Raw genomic sequence first — 24,869 nt, 5'->3', positions numbered from 1 at the left:
AGAAATAGCCCTCCAGAAGGTAAGTTTTCAATAAATTGTAATTGCTACTGAAACACATGTGGGTTCCCGTAAACTTAAATGATAAATTACCTATAGGCTGTTCATGGCTAGAAACTCTCCTTCCTCCTGTACATTTTTGTGGTTCAGAGCTCTTTCCAACAAGCTGTGGCTTTAAAAATGCAGATACCTCCTGCAGAAGAGAAAAAGCTTCCCGAGGAAAGCCAAAGGGCATCCTGTTCTGATTAGCACGACTCTGTCTGCACTCTAATGCCGGCTCTCGCCTGTCACAGAATGCTGAGCAGGGATCTGGATCAGAATAGCTTGGGAATGCGATTGCGGGCCCGCCTGACCGTGAGACTGGGAGGCAACACCGTCATCTTCCTGCCAGTCATCCTTGGGGAGAATGTACTTAAGGTTTCAGAAAGAGCCTCGGTGGTGGTCAGCAGCCTGAGGAGTGGGAGCCAGAGGTGGGGGGTGGAGAAGATGCCGCTCCTGGGCTGCCCGGGAGATGGCAAGCTTTCCGTGCTGCTGATGGCCACGTGGCCGCCATACTTGGTGCACCAAGCGTGGCCACCATATGCACTTCGTGCCCTCATGTTAAGTGGACCCACTCCTGTTTGCTCTCCGGGATGACTATCTAAACGGAAAATTAGGAGATCCACATGCATTTGCTTCATGCTGTCCAGGATGGAAAACCCTGATCCTTTGTCCCAGAAGAAAAAATATCTGGAAGGCCATCGGATATTAAACCTTAAATGTCAGGGAGAGATAATGTCCCAGAGCCACATGAGCTCTGATGGACCAAAACAGCTAAAAATGGGAAATGAATTAGGACCTCCAAACAGATAGGCAAGCCATGATTAACACAAGAATAGGATTAAATCTAAAACACGACTTATTAGTTTTAGTTGTGAGTTTGCCATTCATATTTCTCCCACAGTGAAGTTACATTAAAAATAGTAGGTTAAATAAATAAAGACTAATGGAAGAGTGTGACGATTGTCATTTATCACCCATAAAGACCCATGTTTCCACTCTGTGGCAACAAAATCAGTGATCTAAATATTAACAAGTAGAACACATTATAAACAGTTATACATTATTATCGCCATAAAGTCATTACAACAGAAATAAAAACTGTTTTTTATCTTAACTATTAATATTCATCCAATGTTAATGAAAATACCTAACAAATAATTATGAAAAACACATTGCTTAAGTAATAAAGATGAAAGAGATGATCATCGTTGTGAATATTTAATCTGCAAAATAAGGAACATACCATTAATAAGACTTAATTATGTCATTAAATATTTAATTTTACTTTCACTGCTAAATTTTGTTTGCATTTTGCATATTTTAAATGTAAAAAGCTTCTTAATAAGATTTGTAGTTTCGGCAACATCAAATGCCAGAGCATTTAAGTTTGACTTACAGCCCTCATCAAATTGGTCAGACATCATTTTATCATTAAATGAAATGAATGACCCTCCTTGCATTTTACTACACGTTACGCTTTATCCAAAAGGGGTTGAATAATTGATTCTAGGTTATACCCATAAAAATAAAGTTTTCTAATGGCAAAGACAAATCATCGCTTTCTCTGTACAATTTTTTTCAGTGAATATCACACAATGCCCCACATTTCCTACTGTTTCTGTAGGAGAATGTAGCTCGAATTCTGCCTTGCTTACTATAGAAGAGGTCCAGCACCATTCACAATTAGATCATTCCTTTCCTGAGATTTGATTCCATCACGTATACCTCCGGCTTCTGGATAAATCTCATTTCACAGGTTTAAGGTCACCGCGAGTAAGTTAGTTTCCTGGTACAGGTGAATGGCACTCCAAACGCTCTCGGCCTCCAAATATCATATGATGTCGCTTACATATGGAATCTAAAAAAAGAGTAAAAATGAACTTATTTGCAAAACAGAAGTAGAGTCACAGATGTAGAAAACAAACGTATGGTCACCAAGGGGATAAGGCGGGGGCACGGGTAAATCGGGAGCTTGGTATAGTATATACACCACTATATATAAAATAGATAACTAATAAGGACCTGCTGTATAGCACAGGGAACTCTACTCAACACTCTGTAATGGCCTATACGGGAAAATAATCTAAAAAAGAGTGGTTATGTGTATATGTATAACTGGTTCACTTTGCTGTACAGCAGAAACGAACACAACATTGTAAATCAACTACACTCCAGTAAAGATTTTCTTAATTAAAATAAAGTTTAAAAATAAATAAAATCATAAAAAAAGAGAAAGAAAACAAAACGAAAACCTCTCAGCCTCACCTTAGCACGCAGTAAGAGCTTCGTCCGTCTCAAGCGCCCATGCAGGGCCTGGCTGGATCACTCGGTGGGCACAGCCAGGTAGGCCCACGCAGCACAGAGGTGGAGCTTCCACCGCTCACGAGAGCCAGTGGTGTGCCTCCGTCCCCATTCCCGTTCAGTGACATCACGTTGGCAGCTGGAAATCAGCTATGAAGCACCCACACCAAAAACACGAGCAAATGATACAAATCAGGGCTTTGCCCCACCCCAGAGAGCCCGTTGTTAAACATTTACCAGCACACCACTGTGTACCTCTACAGGGATTAGGACATGACACCCCACTTCTCTCCCACGGCCTCCTGCCCCTTCACAACCTGGGTTTTGATGACCCAAAGCCCAGTGGGAGGCGCAGAAATGCTCTACGGTTGCCAGCAAGCCAGGGTACCAAGTGCCCACCTGGGCTTAGAGCATCTCTGTGCAGCGGGGCAGGTGACGCTTTCTCTCCCCCTGGCATCTGCGTCTCCTGACCAGCTCCTGTTCCTGGTCAGGCAGCTGAGGCAGTGGGGTAAGGACCCACGCCCAGCTTTTCCTTTGCTGCCAGAATACAAAGAGCTCTTTGTGGGGAGAGGAAGGCCCCGCCTCTCAAGTACGTCTTCTGGTGGAGTCACTGCCCAGAAAGTCTCTCAAGCTGGGCTCTGAAGGCTGAGAAGGAAGCTGGACCGGGGGCACGTGACCCACCGTCCCAGTGGGGCCAGGATGTGGGCTTCCCCAGGATAGAGGGACATTCCATGCTAAAACCCACGATGGTCCCAGGCGGCCCTGGGAGGTGGGTCCCCCTCGGGGCATCTCTGAGCGCTATTCTCTGCGAGGCTCAGAACAGCCTTGGGTGGGGTCTGGAGAGGCAGATCTGCTGGAAGACAGATGTCTGTTTGGAAAGGCCTCCTCCTCCTCTCACAGTGGGCTGGAAAGAATAGGAACAGCAGAGGCGAAACCAGAAGTTCCCAGGAGAAATCCGATGCTTCCGTCCACAGGCATGAAGGAGGGGTCTGGAGTTCCCTCTTTGATCCAGTTAGGAACTCAATTACCTAACCTCTGGGACTTTGGGGGGCTCGAGCCCCCAGGCCCTGGGAGAGGCCTGTGGAAATGCAGGCCGGCCTCCTCCCTCCTGACTGCCAGGCCGGCGCAGGCTCATCGCTATTCCAGGCCTGCGAGGCCTCGCTCCACGTTTCCCGGTCACCAGACACATGCTCTTCCGGGTTCTCCTTTCCAGCTCGGCCGGCAGTTCCTGACTCACATCCAGATGGGGGGAAGCAGGCTGGGGTGTCAGCCTCGGGACACGAGAGGAGCAGGCCCACCCTGACCCCAACGGCCACCCCGGCCTGAGATTCCTTCCTCAGGGCACACAGGCCCTTTTTCGATGAGAGGTTGGGGTAGATGATCAACTTGCCACTTTCACAGAAGGAACGACCAGGATAGTGACGGGGGAACTGCCCTGCCTCCTCAGGCTTGAACTTGACCTAGGATGGAGCCGTTCTACACGACCGCCCTGTTTTCCTGCCTCTGCAGGGAGGTGGGGAGTCAGGCGGCCCCAGGGCTGCTGGTTTAATGGTGGTTCTGGGGGTCACTCCTCACTCTTGAGGGACTCTGCCCAGGCAGTGGGGACTCAGGAACAGGCTAACCTCAAACTCCCAATCCCTCCCTCCCCTACATCCCCTCCCCCTTGGCACACATCTGTTTTCCTACGTCCATGAGTCTGTTTCTGTTTTGTAAATAAGTTCATTTATATCATTTTATTTTAGATTCCACATATAAGTGATATCATATATTTTTCTTTCTCTTTCTGACTTACTTCACTTAGTACAATAATCTCTAGGTCCATCCATGTTGCTGCAAATGGCATTATTTCGTTCCTTTTTATGGCTGAGTAATATTCCATTGTATATATGTACCACATCTTTATCCATGCATCTGTCGATGGACATTTAGGTTGCTTCCATGTCTTGGCTATTGTGATAAAGGACACATTTAAATTACCTTTTCTAAATACCCAACCATGTGGTCCATGGCCATCAAAAGGAGGACTCTTTCCAATTGACTGAGTCTTGGTTCTTTCTGTGCTAGGAAAACACCCAGCTATTAGCTTGAACTGAATCAGTGAAAGAAGGCCGATTCCCGTCCTTAAAGTCTTATTTCTACTCTAGTGGTTTCCCACCATGTTAAGAAATGTACGATTCTAATTTCTTCATTCACAGAGGCCTCGAGAAGTTTAGATACTCAGCGGCAGACTGGTAGACCAGAGCTGGGCAAGGAACGGGATGTGAGCTACTCCCATGGACATCTGTTCTGCTTTACCTTATGTGACCCTGAAAGCGAGTGTGTGACCTAACTAACAGTATTCCCATTTCAGAACTGAGGCAAACGCAGAAAGGTTAAGAAACTATCTGAGAAAGGAACACTCAGGAAGGGATAGAGACGTGCCTTGAACGGGGTTTGTCTGATTTCTCTGGCCCAGATACTGAGGCTGTTAGAGGGAAATTCTCCTTCATCTTAATCACAGGAGGGCCACCATTCAATGGCAGAGAGAAGTATTTGAGATTGACTATCTATTCAAAGTGTGTGTGCGTGTGTGTGTGTGTGTGTGTGTGTGTGTGTGTAATTATTGCTCCCACGGTGAGATGAGGCCACTGGTTAGAATCAGTGCCTAAGCCAAAGAGACCTATTTTCCCTTCTCACTTCTTTGTGTCCTTTCTTTGTTTTCCTCCTATCTCTGATGGAAAGTTCTAGAGCCTCACTGTCCAAAACAGTAGCCATCAGCCACATGTGGGTACTGAGCCCTTGAGACATGGCTCATCGAGATGTAAAACACACACCAGATTTCAAGGACTTCGTATGAAAAAAGGAATACAAGCTTCCTCATTAATAATTTCTCTGTTGATGTTATTGAAGTGATCATAGTCTGGATATATTGGGGTTAAATAAATTGGATTAAAATTTATGTTACATGTTTCTTTTTATCTTTTTCGTGGGGCTACTAGAGAATTTTTAAGTTGTGTATGTGTTTGATTTCTATTGGAGAGCACTGGTGTCTGCAGCCCTGCATTTGTAAATCCTGGGATAAAAGATGGATGACTTGTTAAAACTCTCTTCAGCCGGAGAAAATGCTTTCATCCTATTAATACCCACACCGAAACAAAGTGAAGTTGGTTCGGGATAAGCACGGCTTGGGCCTCTGCCTCCCTGGCCCACTGGGATGTGCCCAGAGCACTGGCTGGGGCAGCTCACGTCTTGTCCAGCTGCACCCAGAGCTCTTGATGCTTTAGAATGTCTCTGCCTAAAACAGCACTGTCGTTTCTTCCTGAGCAAAGTGCTTCGTCATTCCTCTCTGGGAGGAAGGTAGGGGGTGAAACCATGACCCAGAAAAATGACCTGATCTCACCAAGGTTGTTACGGAAGGTCACGACCAAGCCAAGCAGAGCATGCGGTCTACTTCGGAGTTTACCACCCTGAGCAGCCTGGAGATGCTTTTCCGGTTGATGATCTTAACTGCAGGAGAGCAGGTTCAATGCCCAGGCTTATGGGGTAAGGGATTACGGTGTCTCAGGGCCCCCACCCCTCCCCTGCTCGTAGCATTCAGCAGTCTCCGGACTCAATGACTTTTTTTTCTCTTCTCGGAGATGGAAAGTGCTGTAGTATTCCCCTTTGATGATTTAAAAGTGTTATGTGCCTTTTCCTCTTTCCTTTTTACATCCAGCCCTCTCCTTTCTCTGGGCTGCTTTTACACCCGTTTCCATGGTAACCACCTCTATTGTATCCCTGACTGTGAAGAGAAATCTCACAGATGTTGGTAGGGATCCAACACCTTCCAGGAGCTATTTTGACTCCCTGTCTCCTTATCTCCCCGCACTAATTTTCTTGCCTTTCTTCTCCTGACAGCTGCCCCTTCCTCCACGTACCCACAAGCCCTTGGGGATTTCTCCCCTTCTCCATGTGAGCCTGGGGGTTAGCTGGGAGAAGGCTGGTGCTGGAAGAGGATGCAGAAATCTATAGGTCTTATTATAAATCTTAATTCTTCCCACGGCTTCGACACAACATGCTAAACATAAAAGCTCTGGGGGGGGGGGGGGGTGGGAATCAAAGGCACCGAGGCCTGAGAGCAGTGGGGTTAGGCTCTTCAGTCGCTGCTGGACAAGCATCCCTACCTGCAGGCCAGCAGAATACACAGAGGCCGCCTTGACCATCTTTAATACAAACCCCACCCTGCTCTCTCCCCAGTCCCCACTCCCCTCTACCCCAGCCTCATGAAACCTTATGACTGTATCTGTGCACTTGAATGTCTTCATTCTGTGCATTTCCCTCAGAGGGACCAGCCCCCTTTCCTTATTGGTTTGGAGGGCAGGGCAGACGTGTAAATACAACACACATACACACACACACATATCAGGGCTTTGAAGACCCCCCAACGACTGAATCACCCACCTCCCTCCCAGGGCCAGGCTCAGCTGGCCATCTGGGAAAGCAAGGAGAAGGGTCTCCCTCAGTGACCTCCCAAAATTGTTTGAAGATTCTTTACCCATCATTCTTCCTTGGAACTGGACATTACTCTTTTGATTACACAAGCCTGACAGCCTGATCATAATAAACATGTAACTGAAGAGAACCTATTCCTTTCCACCGGCATTATTTATTCACCTAAGGCAAAGGCTGAGCTATATTTAGCATCTGATGTCAGTGGGTTGTTTGGATTCTTGGAAATTGGCAGGAAGCCACCTCTCACATGATATATGAAATCACTGATAAATGCTTCTTTTCACCAAAAGAAAAACAGCTTAATAGATGCGGCCCTTTTCTGCTCTCCCCACCCCTCCCTCCGTCTCTCCTCCACCATCCTCCCGCCTGCCCGCCTTTGCCTCGTCTGGGATTTGTCTTTCTGTGGCACAGCTCAGCGGAGCCTGTGAAGTGGAAATGAGTTGCTCAATATCACAGATCAAAATGAGGCTGTTGGGATGCTCAGGACGGTTTTTTCCTCTCCTAGATCCTGGAAGGCTGCCAAAGCGCCAGTGAATCAGACACACACGCACAAAAAGGCAAATCTACACAGCCGTGGCTTTAGGGGGCCCAGTATTTATGGCGGAGTACTAGCTCTGGGTTGCCGTTTCACAGGCGAAGATGGGAAATAGATAGTGATTCAGGATTGCCATTAAGTGTGGAAACAGCGCCAGTACAGATTGTGTGTAATAAAGCAAATGCAGGCAGAAGCTGTAAGAAGCTGTAGATTTGCCACCCTAGATCAGCCTTGGGCCCCATCAAGTTCAAGCTCTTGATTTGTGTGCTGGTTAATACCTGGTACTGGGAACAGATCTTTCTGCTTTCCCTCTCTCTTTTCCACCAGGCACTGGATCTATCACACAAAGCTCGTGGAGGGGTTGGGCGGGGCTGTGCATGTGTAATGAAATTAATTCTCTCCCTCCTACGGAGATCAGTTTATATGGCCCAAAGCACAAGATTTAATTACCCTTATCTTAGCTCCTGTAAGAACCAACATCACTGTTGATCGTGGATTCACCCAGCCCCTTTCACCATCAGCTATAATATGTAACTCAAAACCCCCAGCCGAAGCCAGGTGGATAGTCTAGCTGGCCATCAGAAACAGGGAAGCAGCAGCTCCAAGGGTGGTTTATTTACATTTCTTTGTCCTGAGCTCCATCCATTGATCCCCTGTTCTGATGCTGGAAGGTACTATGAAGACAAGAGAAGGGCTTGTTTTCAGCCCTCTGACATCTTGGGTCCCTTCATCAAGTTCCCCTCCATCCTATGCTCTGTCAAGCAATCCTGGCTGGGTGAGACTGACCATGGGTGTGTGAGGGACTGGGAGAGTTTCAAAAACCCCACTGCCTGCAACTGGCCTTTCTCCCACACCCACGCATGCATGCAACACTCATCTTCATCCTGGGTGGGAGAGAAAAACAAGAAGGAAAGAGGAGGGTGTGTGAGCAAGTGAAATCTGTGCTCTTTGTGTCGCTGCCTTAACATCTTACAAGGCAGAGGAATCGATAGATGGAGGGATGAATAGACAGATAAACAGATGAGCAGATGAACGGATAGACCCACACGTCAGTTCACCAATCAGTAAGGAAGCCCTCAAAATGAACACCAGCTGTAGGTCGAAGTTGTTTTCCATTCAGTCCTCAAACTAGCATGCATTGGGGGCTCCAAAATAGGAACTGCAGGTGAGTGAAAGTCTGTGTTTTCATTGCAATTATTTTTTGATTCTTAAAATGAGGGATGTGGGACCTAGATGACCTATCACCTCCCTTCTAGATTCTGAAATGTTAAAGTTCTGTAATTTGTGATTCTGTGACTTTATGAGTCAGCCAGGGTGAATTAACTCTTTTCCAGAGAGGTAGCCGGCTTCCTCTCCCCCGAGGTGAGGTGAATGAGCTCTGTCCCAGACACAGATGCTCCAGGAACACTCCCTACAGGGACGACTGCCACTCCTCTGGGTCCTGAAGGAACTAGTAAAAACCCTTACTCAGGATGCACATTTGCTCTCCCTGAGAACACTGCTCACTTGGGCTCCTTCTATGGCCATGTCGTGTTTATAATGACCAAGATGATTTCCGTTTTATGCAAGGAACCATTCTTTTGGCCCAAGCTGCTTGAGAAGCTGGCTACAGTTTCTCTCAGCCCCAGATCTCACATAGAATAGCACCATGGCCTCTAGCAGAGTGACACACAAGAGCAGCAGTAACCCACTCACCCGTCTCTGTTCACAGGCCAGGGTTTTCCCAGCACTGCACTGCAGCCACGGTCTGTGTTGTCCAAGTACCTTGGATGGAGATTGGTAAGACCCGATGCAAGTCAAGACAAAGAGAGTCTGAGAAACTTTAAAGGTTTGGTTATACTCACAGTTCCTGGGGGAGAACGTAATGCACTATGCAGGGCCACATGGGGAAGCACCAGGTCCATCAAGAGGCAGAGGGAGCTGGGGGGGGACCTGTGGGCAAAAATTTTTATGTGGTTTCCATGGGGAAGGATGGAAGAGTCAGGGCAACCAAGCTGAGATTTAGCTGGCTGCGTGCAAGTGGGAACTCATGAAATTCGTGTTCACTGGGACTGTTAGAGTGTATAGTTTAAAGCCATCTGAGGACCCCTAATGTTTATGGGTATATTAGTCACTGTGCTCCAGAGAAACAGAACCAGTAGTGTGTGTGTGTGTGTGTGTGTGTGTGTGTGTGTGTGTGTGTGTGTGTGTGTGTGTACAGAGAGAGAGAAAGGAAGAGAGAGGGAGATTGATTTAAGGAATTGGTTCATGTGATTTTGGAGCTTGGCACGTCCAAAATCTGCAGGGTGGGCCAACAGGCTGGAGACCCATAGAAGAGTCAGTGCTGCCATTCAAGTCCACAGGCCATCTGCTGGCACAATTCCCTCTTCCTGGGGGGCCATCCATCTTTCGTTCTATTCTTTGACCGACTGATGAGACCCACCCATGTTAAGAGGGGTGATCTGCTTTACTCAAAGTCTAATTATTTAAATGTTAAGCTCATCCAAAAACACCCTCACAGAAACATCTAGAATAATGTGTGACTAAATATCTGGGCACTGTGGTCCAGCCAAGTTGACAGACAGAATTGGCCATCACAATGAGAGTCACAGTTTGCTCGGGGGTATCTAATAGACCCTTAGCTGGCTGTTAAAGCATCACTTTACAGAAATGTAAAGTATTTAAAGGTAATAGACAGTCATTGACTCCATAGAGGCAGGATCTCTGAGGCATCCTCACCTCCCCAAACCTTCACCCATGTAATGTCACAAGCACCTCGGGAAAGCACCTCATAGCTTACAAAACACATTCGCTCCCATCCCCTCCTTGATTCTCACAGTGGCCCACAAGGGTAGTGTTTCTGTCTCCGTATCAGAGACCAGAGAACGTGAGTGGAGAGATGAGGTGACCTGACCCACCCAGGTCGGACAACTCACAAGTGGAGAAAGCCAGGCTAGCTTGCAGCTTCTGGTTCCAGATGACAGGACCTGGCTTTCAGTAGCAACTTCTACATGCCAGACCCCACTCTGGATACTTCCCTGCAATAATTTGCTCAATGTTCGGCACAACTCAGTGGTAGAGCCATCACTCTTGGCCCAGGCAGGGAGGCTGAGGCCCGCTCACTACATCTCGTGGGGTGGGCCGGGGTCTGAAGCCAGGCTGGGGTCCGTGATCCTCATCACCCCCTCCCACCTCTCCCCCATCCAGGGCTAGTGCTACTCTATCCTCCTGGCTCCCCATCCAATGCAATGCTGCACACCCCACCTCCAGGCTATCCCTGGAGACTACTAATAATGATCTTGTCAGGCAGAGTAACTGAAAGCTATAAGACAAGGTTGCATAAAGATTTGGGAAGGGAAACACAGAGAAACCCCCAAAGTGGAACAAGCTATCAAAAGGATCACTTCACGAGCATCACTTCTCAAAACGTCATATCTAGGATTGGTCCTGGGTGCTCTAGCTCATCAGGAGGTGCCCTGGGGCCTTGCTTCTCTCTGCAGCTTTCATCTTGTCTCACAGCAGGACCCCCTTTGCTCTGTCCCCACATTACTTACTGGCTCCTGGTCCTGCCTTCCCCGTGACCTGCCACATGTGGGCAAACACATTCCTTGGATAAACCTTTACTGGTGCCAGGAACCGTGCTGAGGGCCAAGAGTTGAGGGACAAGGAGGAACATGGGTCCTGCCCTCAAGGCACTCACAGCCCAATGGAAGAGGCAGACCTGCCAACAGGCAGTACCAGCCCAATGGCAGTGCAGCCAGCCCAGCTGCCACATCAGACCAGGGCGAGGTGTCACCAGCTCTGTCCATGGGATGCCGACAGCTCTGTCCGGAGGGGAGGGTTGACCTGGAGCTGAACAGAAAAGTCCACTGATGGATGAACGAGAGAAGGGAAACCAGGCAGAGGGAACAGCATGTGCAAAGGCCCAGAGGCTGGAGAGGTTCAGTTCTGCTCAGCTGGCGTATATACCTTATGGTGCCACAGCCAGGAAGGCACAAAAGGTGGGTGGGAATGATTGTCAGAAGCCTAGTGTCCCACCAAGAACGAGCTGGGATTGTTCCCCTTGAAATAGCCTGCCTGGGCCTTGTGTAGTCCCACTGGTACTTCTGAAGCTTTCTGAGCCATGTGTGAAGGGCTCTGATATACTCTGGGTAGTTACTGAGGCCTGGGAAGGAGCCTCAGGGTGTGCAGAGAGGGTTAGATATTGGTTCCTGACCTCAAGGCGCATATAGGCTGGGTGAGGAGCAAGAAACATGAAACATTACAGGCCAAGGACAGGAAGAATAATTAAACGTCAGGCAGTGTGGCCTCCATCGTGAGTGTGGTGAGAGGTGATGAAGAAACGGGAGAGATGCTTTCACGGTTAGATTATAAATCAGGAAAAGCCATCGCTTCCTGCTGTCCACTGACCTCTCCAGGAGCCTCTGTCCTTTTGCTTAGAGGATTCTCCAAACACAGCCTCACCAGCTCTCATCAACACAGGGACATCTTTCCCTTTTGACCTGTACCTGTCAGCTTTCCCTTATCCAAGCTGAATTTTACATCCTCAGCTGGACCTCATCTGAGCCTCACTGTGTTTAGGTCTGGGTTTCAGATCCTCTTACTTTGCAGGTTTGCATAAAACCACCCCAACTCCCCCAGTGAATGCAGGCTGGAGCATAAAGATATTCTAATACATGCTTGAATAGTGGAGATTTCCACGTGAGGCTTCTGTTACAAGCGGCCTTATTTCTGCCAGAGCTGACCATCTATTATGGAGTCCTCTGAAGGCACTTGTTTGTGGCTGGTAGAGAGTTCCTTGGCCTGCTGCTCAGCTTCTCTAGGGCTGTGGGTTCAAAGCGAAGCAGTGACTTTGCGTGTATCTATTACAGAGACATTAACCACATGCATGGCCCACCTTCTCCCTTACACTGCACAGCCAGGGTGATTGAAACACGACGTTTTAAACCCAAAAGCAAATTACAGCAAGGAATCGGTGTGAAATTACTATCCTCTGCTCGGAGTTCCTTTTTAAAAGTCAGGCAGCAGAGCCCAGGATAAAAGTTGGCCTGTCAGACAAGCCCATTCAAGCTTGCAATTCCGCTGTCATTTGCCCGACGGGCTTGTGATAAAGAGCAGGGATGAAAAAATCTGCCAAAAATAGTGCCGCTGAGAAACCGACAACCAGGCAAGCTCAGGAGCCAGCCCTGCCCGGGCTCTGCCCTCCCACAGGACGGTGGCACCAAGGACTTGCTCTTACAGGGATGCCGTGTGACCTCCGATTGCAGCACCAAGGAGATGTGGAGGGGAAGGGTTGCAAAGAGCTCCCGCTGTGAATCCCCGAAGAATGGGAGGGGAGAACAAAGTTTACATTGAAAATCTCGACTTTCCAAACAGCATGTTGAGACAGACCCACAGCAGACAGGTTTGCTGCAGGCCTGAGACTTGCCTGGGGCAGCTGCAGCCTGGAGATTCATCTAGAAAGAATATAACGCTGAGCTTCCTTCTATTTGTACTTTTTCTGGGCCTCCAATTCCCAGAGTGGTACCCTAGGAGCCTGAAAGAAAGAGATGCTCCCTGTGTAGCTGGGAGCACGGGGCGGGATGGGGGGGGGGGGGACGCAGGCAAACTGGTCAGCTGGTAAATTCTGGAAAGCCCACGACTACGTGGTAGCAGGCGCTCTGGATCACTGGGAAGGCACAGACCCTGCTCAGCCTGGGATCTGTCGGGGAGGTAGCAGGCTGACTTCCGGGCTCTGTGCCCCTGTTCTCGGGGGTGAGACAGGAGGACACCTCACCTGCCAGGAGACTAACTTTAACGCCTTTGGAGGTAAGAGGTCATGCCCACATACAGAATAAGGTTTTGCTGTTTCAGCTAATGTTTATTGTGCCTCTGGGAGTGAGGTGCTTCCTTGGAACTCCCTAACTGCCCTGACAGGTAGGTCTCTTAGCTCTAGTTTACATGTGAGACCGTGAGACTAGCGTGGCCCAGTTCACACTGCTATGAAATGGCTGGTCCAGGAGTCAGATCCAAGTCTTTGGGACCCACGACCACTGGCTTTCATCAGAGACATCCACCCAGCCTGCTTCAGAGGTGGGAGCTCCCGCACAAATGGGGACGATCGCATGGTCCACCTTCATCTCCAAGACATAGCATCTCCTGACAGACACTTTGTCCCCATCTTCTCATCTTGATGTCCCATCACCCACTTGCCATGCAGAACCACCAACCAGATTTTAAAGGAGCTGCAAATATCTGACAACCAGAAAATTTGATTTGTGTTTGGTTTTTAAAGACCCCCAGAGGAAACAACCACAGGAGCTGTGAAGAGTCCAAAGTGGTCATCGTTTCCCAGGAAGGAGCCCTCTAGGAGCCACAGTTTCAGGACAATCTATTGTCTAATAGGCCCCAAAGAACAACAGTCATCATCACCATTATCAATGCCATCATACTCCGTACTAAATACCAGTGGTCCTGGAGGGACCTGGAGGGTGGTCCTGATCCCTGGCTCGTTAGAGAGTTCACGGATGCCCGGCTGTCCCCACTCCTGCTGTCTGTCCTGTGTGTCACTCGCAACTGCCTCTTGCAAGCAGAGCCTTCCCTGGGGAAGTTTTTCTTTGGCATCCTTAAACAGCTGTCACACTGTCCCAGTTGTTTTTCAAGAAGGAAGTCCCCAGGGTTTCGAGGCAGACTTGAACTTGACGCTGCTGTGTTGATTTGTTTCCTTGCATCCCCCTCTGGGAAACGGGTGCCAAACCCTGGGTGCCCATGGGTGGATCCTGGCAGCCTCTCAGCCTCTCAACAGCTCATCACCTGTTGTTTTCTACCCAGATTATGCGTTTGGACATGTAAGGATTTCAGCGGTTCCTGCAAAGGCAGACTTCTCTGGGGGAACCTGAGATCTCTTCTGCGCAGACCAGCTTTACACCCCACGGGTCAGTCTGTCAGCAAAGTGTTTAAAGGGGGGCACATAAGTAAGACATGAGGTAGGGTAGGTGAGGGAGGCCATCATTCAGCACTTGATCTTGAACTTTGTATTTGCCAAGGGCTTGTAAGTCATTTCCGTTAGCCATTACTCCTGAATGCCCTTAGGAGGTAGGTAGAAACCGGTGTCCTCTTTTTTATTATTATTAATTTTTATTGGAGTGTAGTTGCTTTACAATGTTGTGTGAGTTTCTGCTGTACGGCAAGGTGAATCAGCTATACATATACATATATCTCCTCTTTTTTGGATTTCCTTCCCATTTAGGTCTCCACAGAGCACTAAGTACAGTTCCCTGTGCTATACAGCAGGTTCTCATTAGTTATCTATTTTATACATAGTATCAATAGCGTATATATGTCAATCCCAATCTCCCAATTCATCCCACCCACCTTTTCCCCTTGGTGTCCATACGTTTGTTCTCTACATCTGTGTCTCTATTTCAGCTTTGCAAGTAAAGTTCATCTGTGTCATTTTTCCAGAGTCCACATATAAGCGTTATTATACGATACTTGTTTTTCTCTTTCTGACTTACTTCACTCTATATGACAGTCTCTAGGTCCACACCTTTTGAGAATAAGGACATGGGGAGAGAAGTATCCCCAGGGACACATCCATGGAGTGAGAAGGGTCAGAGGCCTTGGTGGGGAAGTGTTCCCCTTAGCCTCCATCCCTCGCCCCATGTGTATCCAATAAGCCATGGGGAACGAGGTGTCTGGAGCGTGGCTTTCATCCAGGAAGCATCCAACACGTTCACTTGCTGGGAGCCAGGTTGAGGTCTTGGTCACGGTCACGTGGCATATGAGGGGCAGCCTCAGAGGGGTAAGTGCCGTGCAGTGAATCACAGAAGGGTGAGCAACTCCTCCGCACGGAGAAAGCAGCCTCTCATTCCCCAGTCGCTCCTGAGCCAGCTTGGAAGCAGGATGTATTTTTAAACACAAGCCTTGTACAGAAAATGTTCCCTCGTGTGTCCCCATAGCCTACTAATGGGGCACCTGCTGGCAACCAATACCGCAGCCCGTGCTCAGGGCTGTGTTCTTAATTTTTGTTTCTATTCTTGTCCCCTGGCATACGATAAGGGTTGCTGTCCCCGGAGACCACAGGCGACTGACGAAAAAGGTTGCAGTCGCTTCTTGCCTGTTCTCAATGTCGAGACTCTCTTTGTTCAGGCATTGGGCCTGTGGGTCTCTATTTACCAAGTGGGTAACTTTTTTTTTTTTTATTCTTCAGGCAGATTCCGTGAAACTGCCCGATGCTTCCCAGAAGGCTGGAGTCCCCCTGTGTCACCCTGGGCTGAGAAGGGGCTGAAGTCAGAAAGCCAGCTGCCCCTCCATTGCCTGAGAAAGCAGCCTCTGTGCTCCTGCGCGATGCACAGCAAGATCAAGTGCCTCCTTTCCAAATGAAAATTAGCCATTTTGGGTCAACTTTGCTTCTTCTTATTGCTCTGATTAGGATTTCTTTCCTTAGCAAGAGAAAAGAAAGTCACCTTACGAGTTCTAATTAGAGTGACTCTTCTACTTATTCAGGATATCCTCCTGAACTGTCCTGGTGTGTCCCTGAGTATTATTATTGTTGCTGGCATTGTTGTTGTTTTAAAGGAGCCATTTCTAATCAGAGGCTGGAGTAGATGCCCTTTGTCTCTGGGCCCTGTGGTCCCGGCCCTCACCAGCGGACCCGTGCCTGCACTGCTGTGTTTATTTGAGTTATGTAATACAAACAGCTTCAAGGAGATGGGCTCCTCCACTTCTGTTTTCAGACTCTGACTTCACTTGCCCTCTGCAGAGCTTGGCGCTTGGGTGGCTTCCTCCAGCCTTTTCTGTTTTGCTGCTCGAGAACAAAACAGCCTGCCCTTGACCCTTCCCTAGGACCAGCCCCTTCCTCCCCAGACCCGACACTGAAATGGGCCGCCGCCGATGCTGACTGCGTCCTCAAAGGCTCAGCCTCAGCCAGGGGTGGAAGGGGGATCTAAACTGAGCAGAGATGAAGCGGTCGTGGGTGAGGCTTTCTCTGTAGCTTCTTCACTGAGGCCCGGTTCCCCCACATCAGCAGTTTCCCTAGAACATCTGAAACAGAATTCCACTTAGCGTGTGGATTCATACCCGACTTTTCAGGAACACAGCTGATGTGTAAAACACGTGTGACTGTAGTTACAAGGAAGGTTCAAAAGGTATTGCAGACATCAGCTCCGCAGTATTTTACTATTCGCATCCCTTTAATCAAATATGTGCAAAATGTTTCATTGCTCATTAGACCAGGCTCATGGTTTAGTCCCGCAAGTGACTCCACGCAGGGGAGAAACGCTGCAGTCTCCTCGCTGAGTTTGGCTTGGCCCAATGGCACGCAAGGCACAGCTGGATTACAATACATTTTTAGTAACAGGTTTCCTAAAACAACTCTCCAAGGGTTGAGTCACTGATTCCTTTATTTATACAGTTGTCTTCATGCTGATAACCAACATTTGCAGTTGTTAACTCTCAAATTTCTTACGGCAAGTTTCCACCTCCATCTATAAAATTTCATTTTGCAATATTCCGTCTTTCTCTCCAATCACCCCCTAACACTCACGCTTGCCATCTGTCTATCGGGGGTCGCCAGCCTTGGGATGAGAAGGTTGCCCTTTTCATCTTTTCAGAACTGTGAGTTTGGGAGGCAGGACTGAAAGGTGGAAGGCAGAGAGGTTGGGAGAGCGAATGCCCAGGGTGTGGATGTAGGGAGGAGGGGGCCCAATGGCCAGAAGGGCCTGGAGTAGAGCAAGAAGAGCCAGGCACACGTCCCTCCCCACTGGATTTACAGGAAGGAAAGAAAGAAAAGAAAAGAGAGGCGAGGAGAGGAGAGGAGGGAGGGAGGGGAAGGAAGGAAGGAAGGGAGAGAAGAGGAAGATAGAAAGCAAGAAAGCAAGAAAAAGAAAGGAAGGAAGGAAAGAAGGAAGAAAAGAGAAAGAAAGAAAAAGAAAGAAAGGAAGGAAGGAAAGAAGGAAGGAAGGAAGGAAGGAAGAGAAAGGAAGAAAGAAAGAAAGAAAGAAAGAAAGAAAGAAAGAAAGAAAGAAAGAAAGAAAGAAGGAAAAAGAAAGAAAGAAAGAGAGAGAGAGAGAAAGAAAGGAAGGAAGGAAAGAAGAAAGAAAGAGAAAGGGAAAGGAAAAGAAAGAAAGAGAAAGGGAAAGAAAGAAGGAGGGAAGGAAAAGAAGAGAAATTATAGCAATGGACGGGGCTGGGGGATAGAACCCGAGATTTCTGCATTACGAAATCCTTCCCGTTCTACCCATTGAAGCCCAGCCAGGGCCTCTGACAAAGCCACACAGCATCCTCTTGTCTCTTCAAGCCTTTCAGAATTTCTCTGCATTTTTCCAGCAGCGCGAGCAGCAGCTGCCAACACTGGCCCAGCCTCTCACTTGCCAACTCACAACCCTAGCCGCCCGTCTCCCTCTGCATTTCTCTCCTTCAAGGTCAGATCCCAGTGCACCTCGACTTTGCAGGGCTCTCCCGCGCGGTGAGAGCTGCAGCCTGCAGAGTCCCCGAGGCGGGGGTGAGGGTGAAGGGGTGGGGCTGTGGAGGAAATCTGCTGGGGCCTCCACTTTCTCACACATGTTTCAGCTGTGCAGGGGTGTGATGGTAAACAGCATCTGGGCCGTTGCCAGAGCCCGGCCTCTCCACCCCGAGTCCCGTTCCCATCACCCTAGGGGTTCCAGTAATAGGGCGTAAAGCAAACAAAGAAAAACAGTAATCTGGTGTTCCAATTGCATTTTGTGTTTTTAGAAAATGTTAATGATAGGTTATTTGATTACCCTGGGTTTGGCTCTGCCCGCTCTGTATGAAGCACATCTGGTATTTAGTAACAATATAAGTAGCAGGAGTGTTTTTGGCGCTTGAAAATAAGCTTATCCAATGTTGCCATGCAGTTTGGAAACGCATCAGAAAGGCCAGCCAAACTTGTGGAGATACAAGACTTTTTCTGTAGGCCGGGCAGCTGGCCAGGACAGCTAAAAAATGTGAGTTGGCCAAGAACTGCTGCCACGCAAACACTTCTGGAAATTTCTGTGCTTGGGCCTGCCAAATCCATTATGCACAACGTGAATTACAGGCGTTTCTCTCTCTCCAAGCAGTTGCTTTTTGAGCTTAATTCTCCTATGCACTTACGAAACGTATACACACAACCAAAATGAGAAAAACACCGCCACCCCACCCCCCAAATCCACTACCATTAAAAAAAAAAATTCTCTTTCCATTGGAGCTGCCAAGCTCACAACTTTTCCTGAATTAGGAGAAATAGCCTCAAACTTCGGTTTGAATTACATTCAATCTAACACGTGGGAGGCAACTAGGCTTCCTGGAAATTCGAGAAAGGAAGGATGTCTCATATCATGGAGACAGCCTAATATCTAGGTAGGAAAAACAGTGCAACAAGAGAACTTGGAAGGGGAAAAACATATACACCCTCCATGCGGCATGGCCAGTAATTGGGATTCGGGCCTTACTTGGGATTTGAATCAGACTGCGAAGCAAACCTGTGAGCCGAATATGTTTCTTCTATGTGGAGGTTGCGGCCCTGCCTGGAGGTGTCTGGGTCCGCCTTGCGGTCCTGCAGGCCTGTCAATCATCCGAGCAGGATTTGTGGGCGGAGGGTGGGCCCAGGAGGGCAGGCCGCGGCGGGCCGGGGGGAAAGCAAACAGGAGAGAAACAGCCAGCCCTGCAAGTCAGATCCTGGGTCTGCCAGGGCTTCCCTCCCTTCCAGGGCTTAAGAAGGTTTGCATCATTTCTATTCCGATTCCAAATTGAGACTTGCCTCTTTCTTGTGATTCAGAGGCACTAGATTACTCAGACTCTGCCCAGGATTGTTTTTAAGGGCCTGGAACTCCGCTCCTATTCTCCAGAAGCCCTGGGATGACATTATTCATAGGACACAGATAATAGCTACTATGAGATAATCATATTAGCACATAATGAGACAGAAAGTACAGCTAAATCCTGCCGGTTCCCACTGGGTCCCATGCTTTCTTGACACACAGCCGTTTTCATGAGAACTGTAAGGTCGCTGGAGGTCTTTTTTGTCTTAGATAATGGTGTTGATTTCAATAAGTCACTACATTAGTCGGTGCCTCGGTTTCCCTCTCTGTGTCTGCTGTGGCCATTCTCCCAGGGCAGGGGAAAGGTCGTGAGATTTGGTGTCAGTCTCCGCCTTGGATTCCTGTCCCTTTGTGACCTTCTTCAAGCGGCAAGCTCGGCAGTCTCGTGAGTCTCAGTCTAGCATCCTCGCTTGTAAAATGGGGCCAGTACAGTCTTCCCCCCAGCCCAGTGGCGAAGGGCCAGATGTGACAACAGTTACACAATTCCTTTGCAAACTGTAGAGCAATATACAAATGTGGGTTGTTAATAGTACCTTTCAAGTCCTAATTGTAGAAATCCGATCACTTAAATGACCGGGAACGTGATATAGAGAGTGTGCGCGGGGCGGGGGCGGGGGCCGGTTCCGAGCAGTCCCCACGCATGCGCAATGGAATCTGGGGCTTTGTAGGGTTGGGGAATGAGAAGTGGTGCTCGCTTTCTGCAGCTGATATAGGGCGACCTTTCTCAGTATAACTCTTCATTAAAGTGTGTCTCCTGCTTCCTCTCCCTCTCCTTCCCTCTCCCTCCCGTCCTCTCTCTTTTCTTTCTTTCAGAAATCAATTGGTAGCAATCACTCTTAATGTGCCTTTGGACTAGATTGACCTAAGATTGAAGGTGAGGTTGCCGGTACTAATTAGATTTCCTTTCCCATCGTGAACTGTATCCCAGAACCATAGTTCACACGAAGCAGTTAAACAGGTTTGGGCATTTGGAAGAAAAGAAAAAAAAAAAAAAAAAAAAAAAGCTGGGGTCCCAAGAAAGCACTCTTGGCCTCATTTCTATTTGGTTCACATTGTCTGTCCTGTTCTTGCTTAAATTTGAATTACAGGACACATTTTTCTCAGTTTCCTTTTCTCATGTTCCTGGATCTTTGTTGTAGAATTGTAGGAAACACAGAGTCAGGGGAGTCAGCCAGAAAGGATCTCTCCCTTCCCCGGGAAGGCCTGGGGCCCTGTCTCAGACACCACGTGTGCACGGCGCCTGCCTTCCCACGGCCTCCCACCTCCTCTCCCCCGTGAGGGTTGCTGTTTTCTTCGAGATGGCCAACACTGGGGGATTCTAAATTCTGATTAGCTCGAGGGCTTTTTCCTTTCTCCTCCCTGCTCCGAGGGAAGCCAGGCCCTGCCTGGTGCCTGTGCTCTGGAACTGCCCAGGAAAGATCCAGAGCTTGTGAATCAGAGTGAGTCCAGCCACAACGGAAGCATGGACAGAAAGGAGCACAGAAGGCCCCTGTTCGGCCACTGCAGAGGGAGAGGATGGAGGCTGGGGCAGGGGGAGGGGAGAGAGACCCGGCCACGCCAGCCACTGCCACCCCAGGCAAGGACAGTGACAATATGCTCGCGCAGCACAAGGGCAGCTTTGCCTGCCCAGCACTCCAGAGGCGGAGTACTGTCTCCCTGTTCAAACCAGCAGGCGCCAATGTTAGTGAGGTCACCAGGATGAGCAGGGAATTTTCTGGAATCAGGATAAGACTGAAGCATTGCCCCGACATTGTAACACCCATCCAGTCACTCCTGTCATTTGCCTTTTAGGTTCACCTCTGTGAATCACAGTCATAAATATTCATGGAGCATCCTTCCTCTCTCCGCACCTCAATGTGAACTATCTTCATTCTTGAGGAGGGAGCCCTATCACCTTTGAGGTGCCCTCCTGCTGTGAGGTAGGCGCATAACTATCCCTAATTTTCAACTGAGGGGACCAAAGCTTGGGTGGGTGAAGTGGCCTGGACAAGCTCACAAATTATAGTAAGCAGGGGTCTGTTTGGGGCATCCTGTAAAGTCACCGTGCGACCACCACCCGGGGCTTTGCACTGTTCACGTCTCACCCCTGTCCTGTTCATTAATATTATTTTTGCATTGGATGTCGAAATGAGCTGCCTACAGGGGTGCACACGGAAATGCATATTCTTGGTTCCTCTTACCTGTAAGCTGAGCTGCGTGCTGTGTTATGTCACTGGCCTTGTCCCTGCAGGTGTATGGTGACCCCTCAGAGCAGGCCTGAGACGCTCTCCACCTGGTCAGGCTTCCTCTCACTCCCCCATCTCATTCCACTCACTAGGCATCATCACCACCGCAAAAAGCCCACACTTCTACTAATCAAGTTAATGTTGGGTTGGCCAAAAGTTCATTAGGTGTTATGGAAAAACCCCAGACGGACTTTTGGCCAACCCAGTATTAGAAAGGATCACTAAAATTTAACTTTTCAGGTCAAATCCTTGGATAAATGTTGAACAGACAAATCATTCCATCTGACTTTTTAAAATTTTGTTTTACATTTTTTTTTTTAGTTGGAGTATAGTTGCTTTACAATATTGTGTTAGTTTATGCTGTACAGCAAAGTGAATTAGCTATATGTATATATATATCCCCTCTTTTTTGGATTTCCTTCTCATTTAGGTCACCACAGAGCATTGAGTAGAGTTCCCTGTGCTATACAGCAGGTTCTCATTAGTTGTCTATTTTATACATAGTATCAATAGTGTATATATGTCAATCCCAATCTCCCAACTTATCCCACCAACCCCCTTCCCCCTTAGTATCCATATGTTTGTTCTCTACGTCTGTGTCTCTATTTCTGTTTTGTAAGTAAGATCATCTATACCAATTGTTTCAGATTCCACTTATATGCGTTAATATATGATATTCATTTTTCTCTTTCTAACTTACTTCACTCTGTATGACAGTCTCTAGGTCCATCCATGTCTCTACAAATGACCCAATTTTGTTCCTTTTTATGGCTGAGTAATATTGCATTGTATATATGTGCCACATCTTCTTTATCCATTCCACTCTTGGTGGGCATTTAGGTTGCTTCCATGTCCTGGCTATTGTAAATAGCATGGCAATGAACATTGGGGTGCGTGTGTCTTTTTGAATTATGGTTTTCTCTGTTAAATTTATTTTTTTACTTGAAGTATAGTTGACTTAGTGTTGTGTTAATTTCTGCTGTAGAGCAAAGTGACTCAGTTATACACATATATACATTCTTTTTTATATTCTCTTCCTGTTCTATATTGAATATAGTTCCCTGCACTATAGAATAGGACCTTGTTGTTTATCTATTCTATATATGATAGTTTGCATCTACTAACTCCAGACTCCCGATCCACCCCTCCCCCATCCACCTCTGTCTTGGCAGCCACAGGTCTGTTCTCTATGCCATCTGACACTTTTAAAGTGAAGACTGTTTCCCAGAGTTGATGCCATGTTCACATATTCAATATTTGCTGAGTACCTACTATGTGCTTACTATATTCCTACTAATCCAGGCCCTGCTGTAGGCATTGCCCCTGCAGGCTTACAGGGTGAATAGGTACCTCTTGAAATCCTAGTGGTCCAGAGAAATCTTTTTCTGTGATTTGGCATGGAACCCAATTCTTTCTCTCCATGGTGACAGCTCAGGCTGTGAGAGAAATTTAAAATGCCTTCTTGGAATAGTTATCTGATGTTTCTAAATGTGATTGCTAATGGTACTAATGGGACCTTCCTATAAGCAGGTGGTTGAGCTGCTGTGTGTGTGTGTGACACAAGGACAGACAGAGGGAGAAGGTATAGCGGTCACTATTTTTCTAAATGGTGACTCGTTTTATTACAGTGGTATAATTATTAGCGTTACGTATCACCTCTACATCTTATTTATGTAATACTCCAAGGAGTTAAAAAAAATTTTTTTTTACAAATTTTAGGTTTTACAAATACTAAATTCTGATGAGCAGTATCCTCTTCCTAGATCATAAGTGTATTCATCTTTTATTGCTGTGTAACAAATTACCACAAATTTAGCAGCTTAAGGCCACATGCATTTATGATCTCACAGCTGCCAAAGTTAGCTGTGCCCTCCGCCCAGGGTCTCAGGAGCCTACCATCAGCGTGTCACCTGGACCTGGGGTCCCATCTAGGTTCAGGATCCTCAGCCAAGTTCACAGGGCAGAATTCACTTCCGTGAAGCTGTAGCTCTCCTGGTAGCTTACTTCTTCAAGGCCAGCCAGGGAGCAAGAGAATATGCTGCTTGGAGTCTCTGACCTCTAGACCTTCTTTTAAAGGGCTCGTCTGATTAGGTCAGACCCACCCACGATAATCTCTCTTTCGATTAACTTACAGCAACTGATTAGAGATCTTAATTACATCTGCAAAATCCCTTCACCTCTGCCCCACAACCTAATGAAATCACAGGAATGATATCCTATCACCTTTGCTGGAGCCTATTGGCTAGAAGCAAATTAAGGCCCTGCTCACCCTCAAGAGGGAGAGATTGATTATACAAGAGCAAGGGACCTTGGAGGTCATCTCACAATCTGCATTCAACAATAAGCTACTTGAGAATAGGGAGGTTGTCTTATATGTTTTCATCTGTCAGTACACTTAGCAAAGCAATAGGCACACAATGGAAAAGTAATTCATGGACACTGAACATTTAGTGATTGGCAATGTATTAATATTTTTAAGACACAAAGTTTCTTCCAGAGCACACTCTAAAAAAGGTCTTTCCCCCCCACCATAGGTCTTCATGTTTGGGATGGAGGGAAGCTTGAATAGTTCACAATCCAAAGAGTCTGTGGCTAAAAGGAAGGAAAAACGAGCTGGGAAAGCTAGGTTCCATTCCAGCTCCTCCTCTAAAAGCTGTGTGAGCTCTCCCCACCTGGAAAGTGGGGGAAATCGTACCTGCCTTCCCTGGCAGGGTTGCTGAATGGGCAAAATGACAATGGGCTGAGAGGGCTTTGAAAGAACAAACCGTGGGTACAAAGGTTTTATTGTCCTGACACAGAGTGTTAAGGAGCTGGTGATTAATAACACGCTGCTATCTCAGAAGGTAGACCTGTGATCACATAACCAAGAGTATGTTTTTTTCAGTGATAAGCAGAGAGGCACTCTGAAGAGATAGCCCAAGCGTCTCCCATGAACTGGGGGATGCCCTTTCTGGGCACACGTTAGAAAGAAGCCATTCTGAACTTCCTTCAAAGTTTTACCCTGAAGTTGAGCTCTAGATCAATATTCTCTTCTGGGGACTTCCCTGGCAGTCCAGTGGTTAAGACGCCACACTTCCAATGCAGGGGTCACGGGTTCGATTCCCTGGTGGTGGAACTAAGATCCCACGTGCCACACAGTGCAGCCAAAAAATAAATAAGAAATTTAAAAAGTAACCTCTTCTGCATGGATGGACCTAGAGATGATAATACTAAGTAAGTCAGACAGAGAACGACAAATATCCTATGATATCACTTATATGTGGAATCTAAAATACAACACAAAACAAAACAAAACGGATACAAATGAACTTATCTACAAAACAGAAACAAACTCACAGGCACAGAAAACAAACTTAAGGTTAGCAAAGGGAAAAGGTGGGGGGGAGAGGTAAATTAGGAGGTTGGGATTAACACTGACACACTACTATATATAAAAGAATCAATAAGGACCTACTATAGCACAGGGAACTCTACTCAATATTCTGTAATTATATGGGAAAAAGAATCTGAAAAATAAAG

The 24,869-nt window shown here is 47.5% G+C and overlaps 2 long non-coding RNA genes across 4 annotated transcripts in view; one reads left to right on the top strand and one right to left on the bottom strand.

The window, feature by feature from the left end:
* Nucleotides 1–1,000: 1,000 nt before the first annotated feature.
* LOC130853698 (uncharacterized) lies at nt 1,001–18,958 on the bottom strand. Of its 2 annotated transcripts, XR_009053851.1 has the most exons (6): nt 18,787–18,958; nt 9,190–9,277; nt 9,041–9,109; nt 2,305–2,490; nt 1,695–1,897; nt 1,001–1,262 (listed from the first exon to the last, which is right to left on the bottom strand). It is a non-coding gene; the product is annotated as an uncharacterized LOC130853698 (long non-coding RNA). The 2 variants fall into 2 exon arrangements; XR_009053850.1 differs by having other exon boundaries at nt 1,001–1,897.
* A 318-nt stretch (nt 18,959–19,276) lies between these two features.
* The window catches only part of LOC130853699 (uncharacterized), a 30,504-nt gene continuing 24,911 nt past the window's right edge, over nt 19,277–24,869 (top strand). For both annotated transcript variants that reach the window (XR_009053852.1, XR_009053853.1), the window contains exons 1-3: nt 19,277–19,510; nt 19,939–19,999; nt 20,917–21,044. This is a non-coding gene — a long non-coding RNA (uncharacterized LOC130853699). The remainder of the gene's footprint in view (nt 19,511–19,938; nt 20,000–20,916; nt 21,045–24,869) is intronic.

This window comes from Hippopotamus amphibius, chromosome 5 (genome assembly GCF_030028045.1).
Source record: "Hippopotamus amphibius kiboko isolate mHipAmp2 chromosome 5, mHipAmp2.hap2, whole genome shotgun sequence".
NCBI lineage: Eukaryota > Metazoa > Chordata > Mammalia > Artiodactyla > Hippopotamidae > Hippopotamus > Hippopotamus amphibius.
This window is presented reverse-complemented; position numbering and strand designations above follow the sequence as displayed.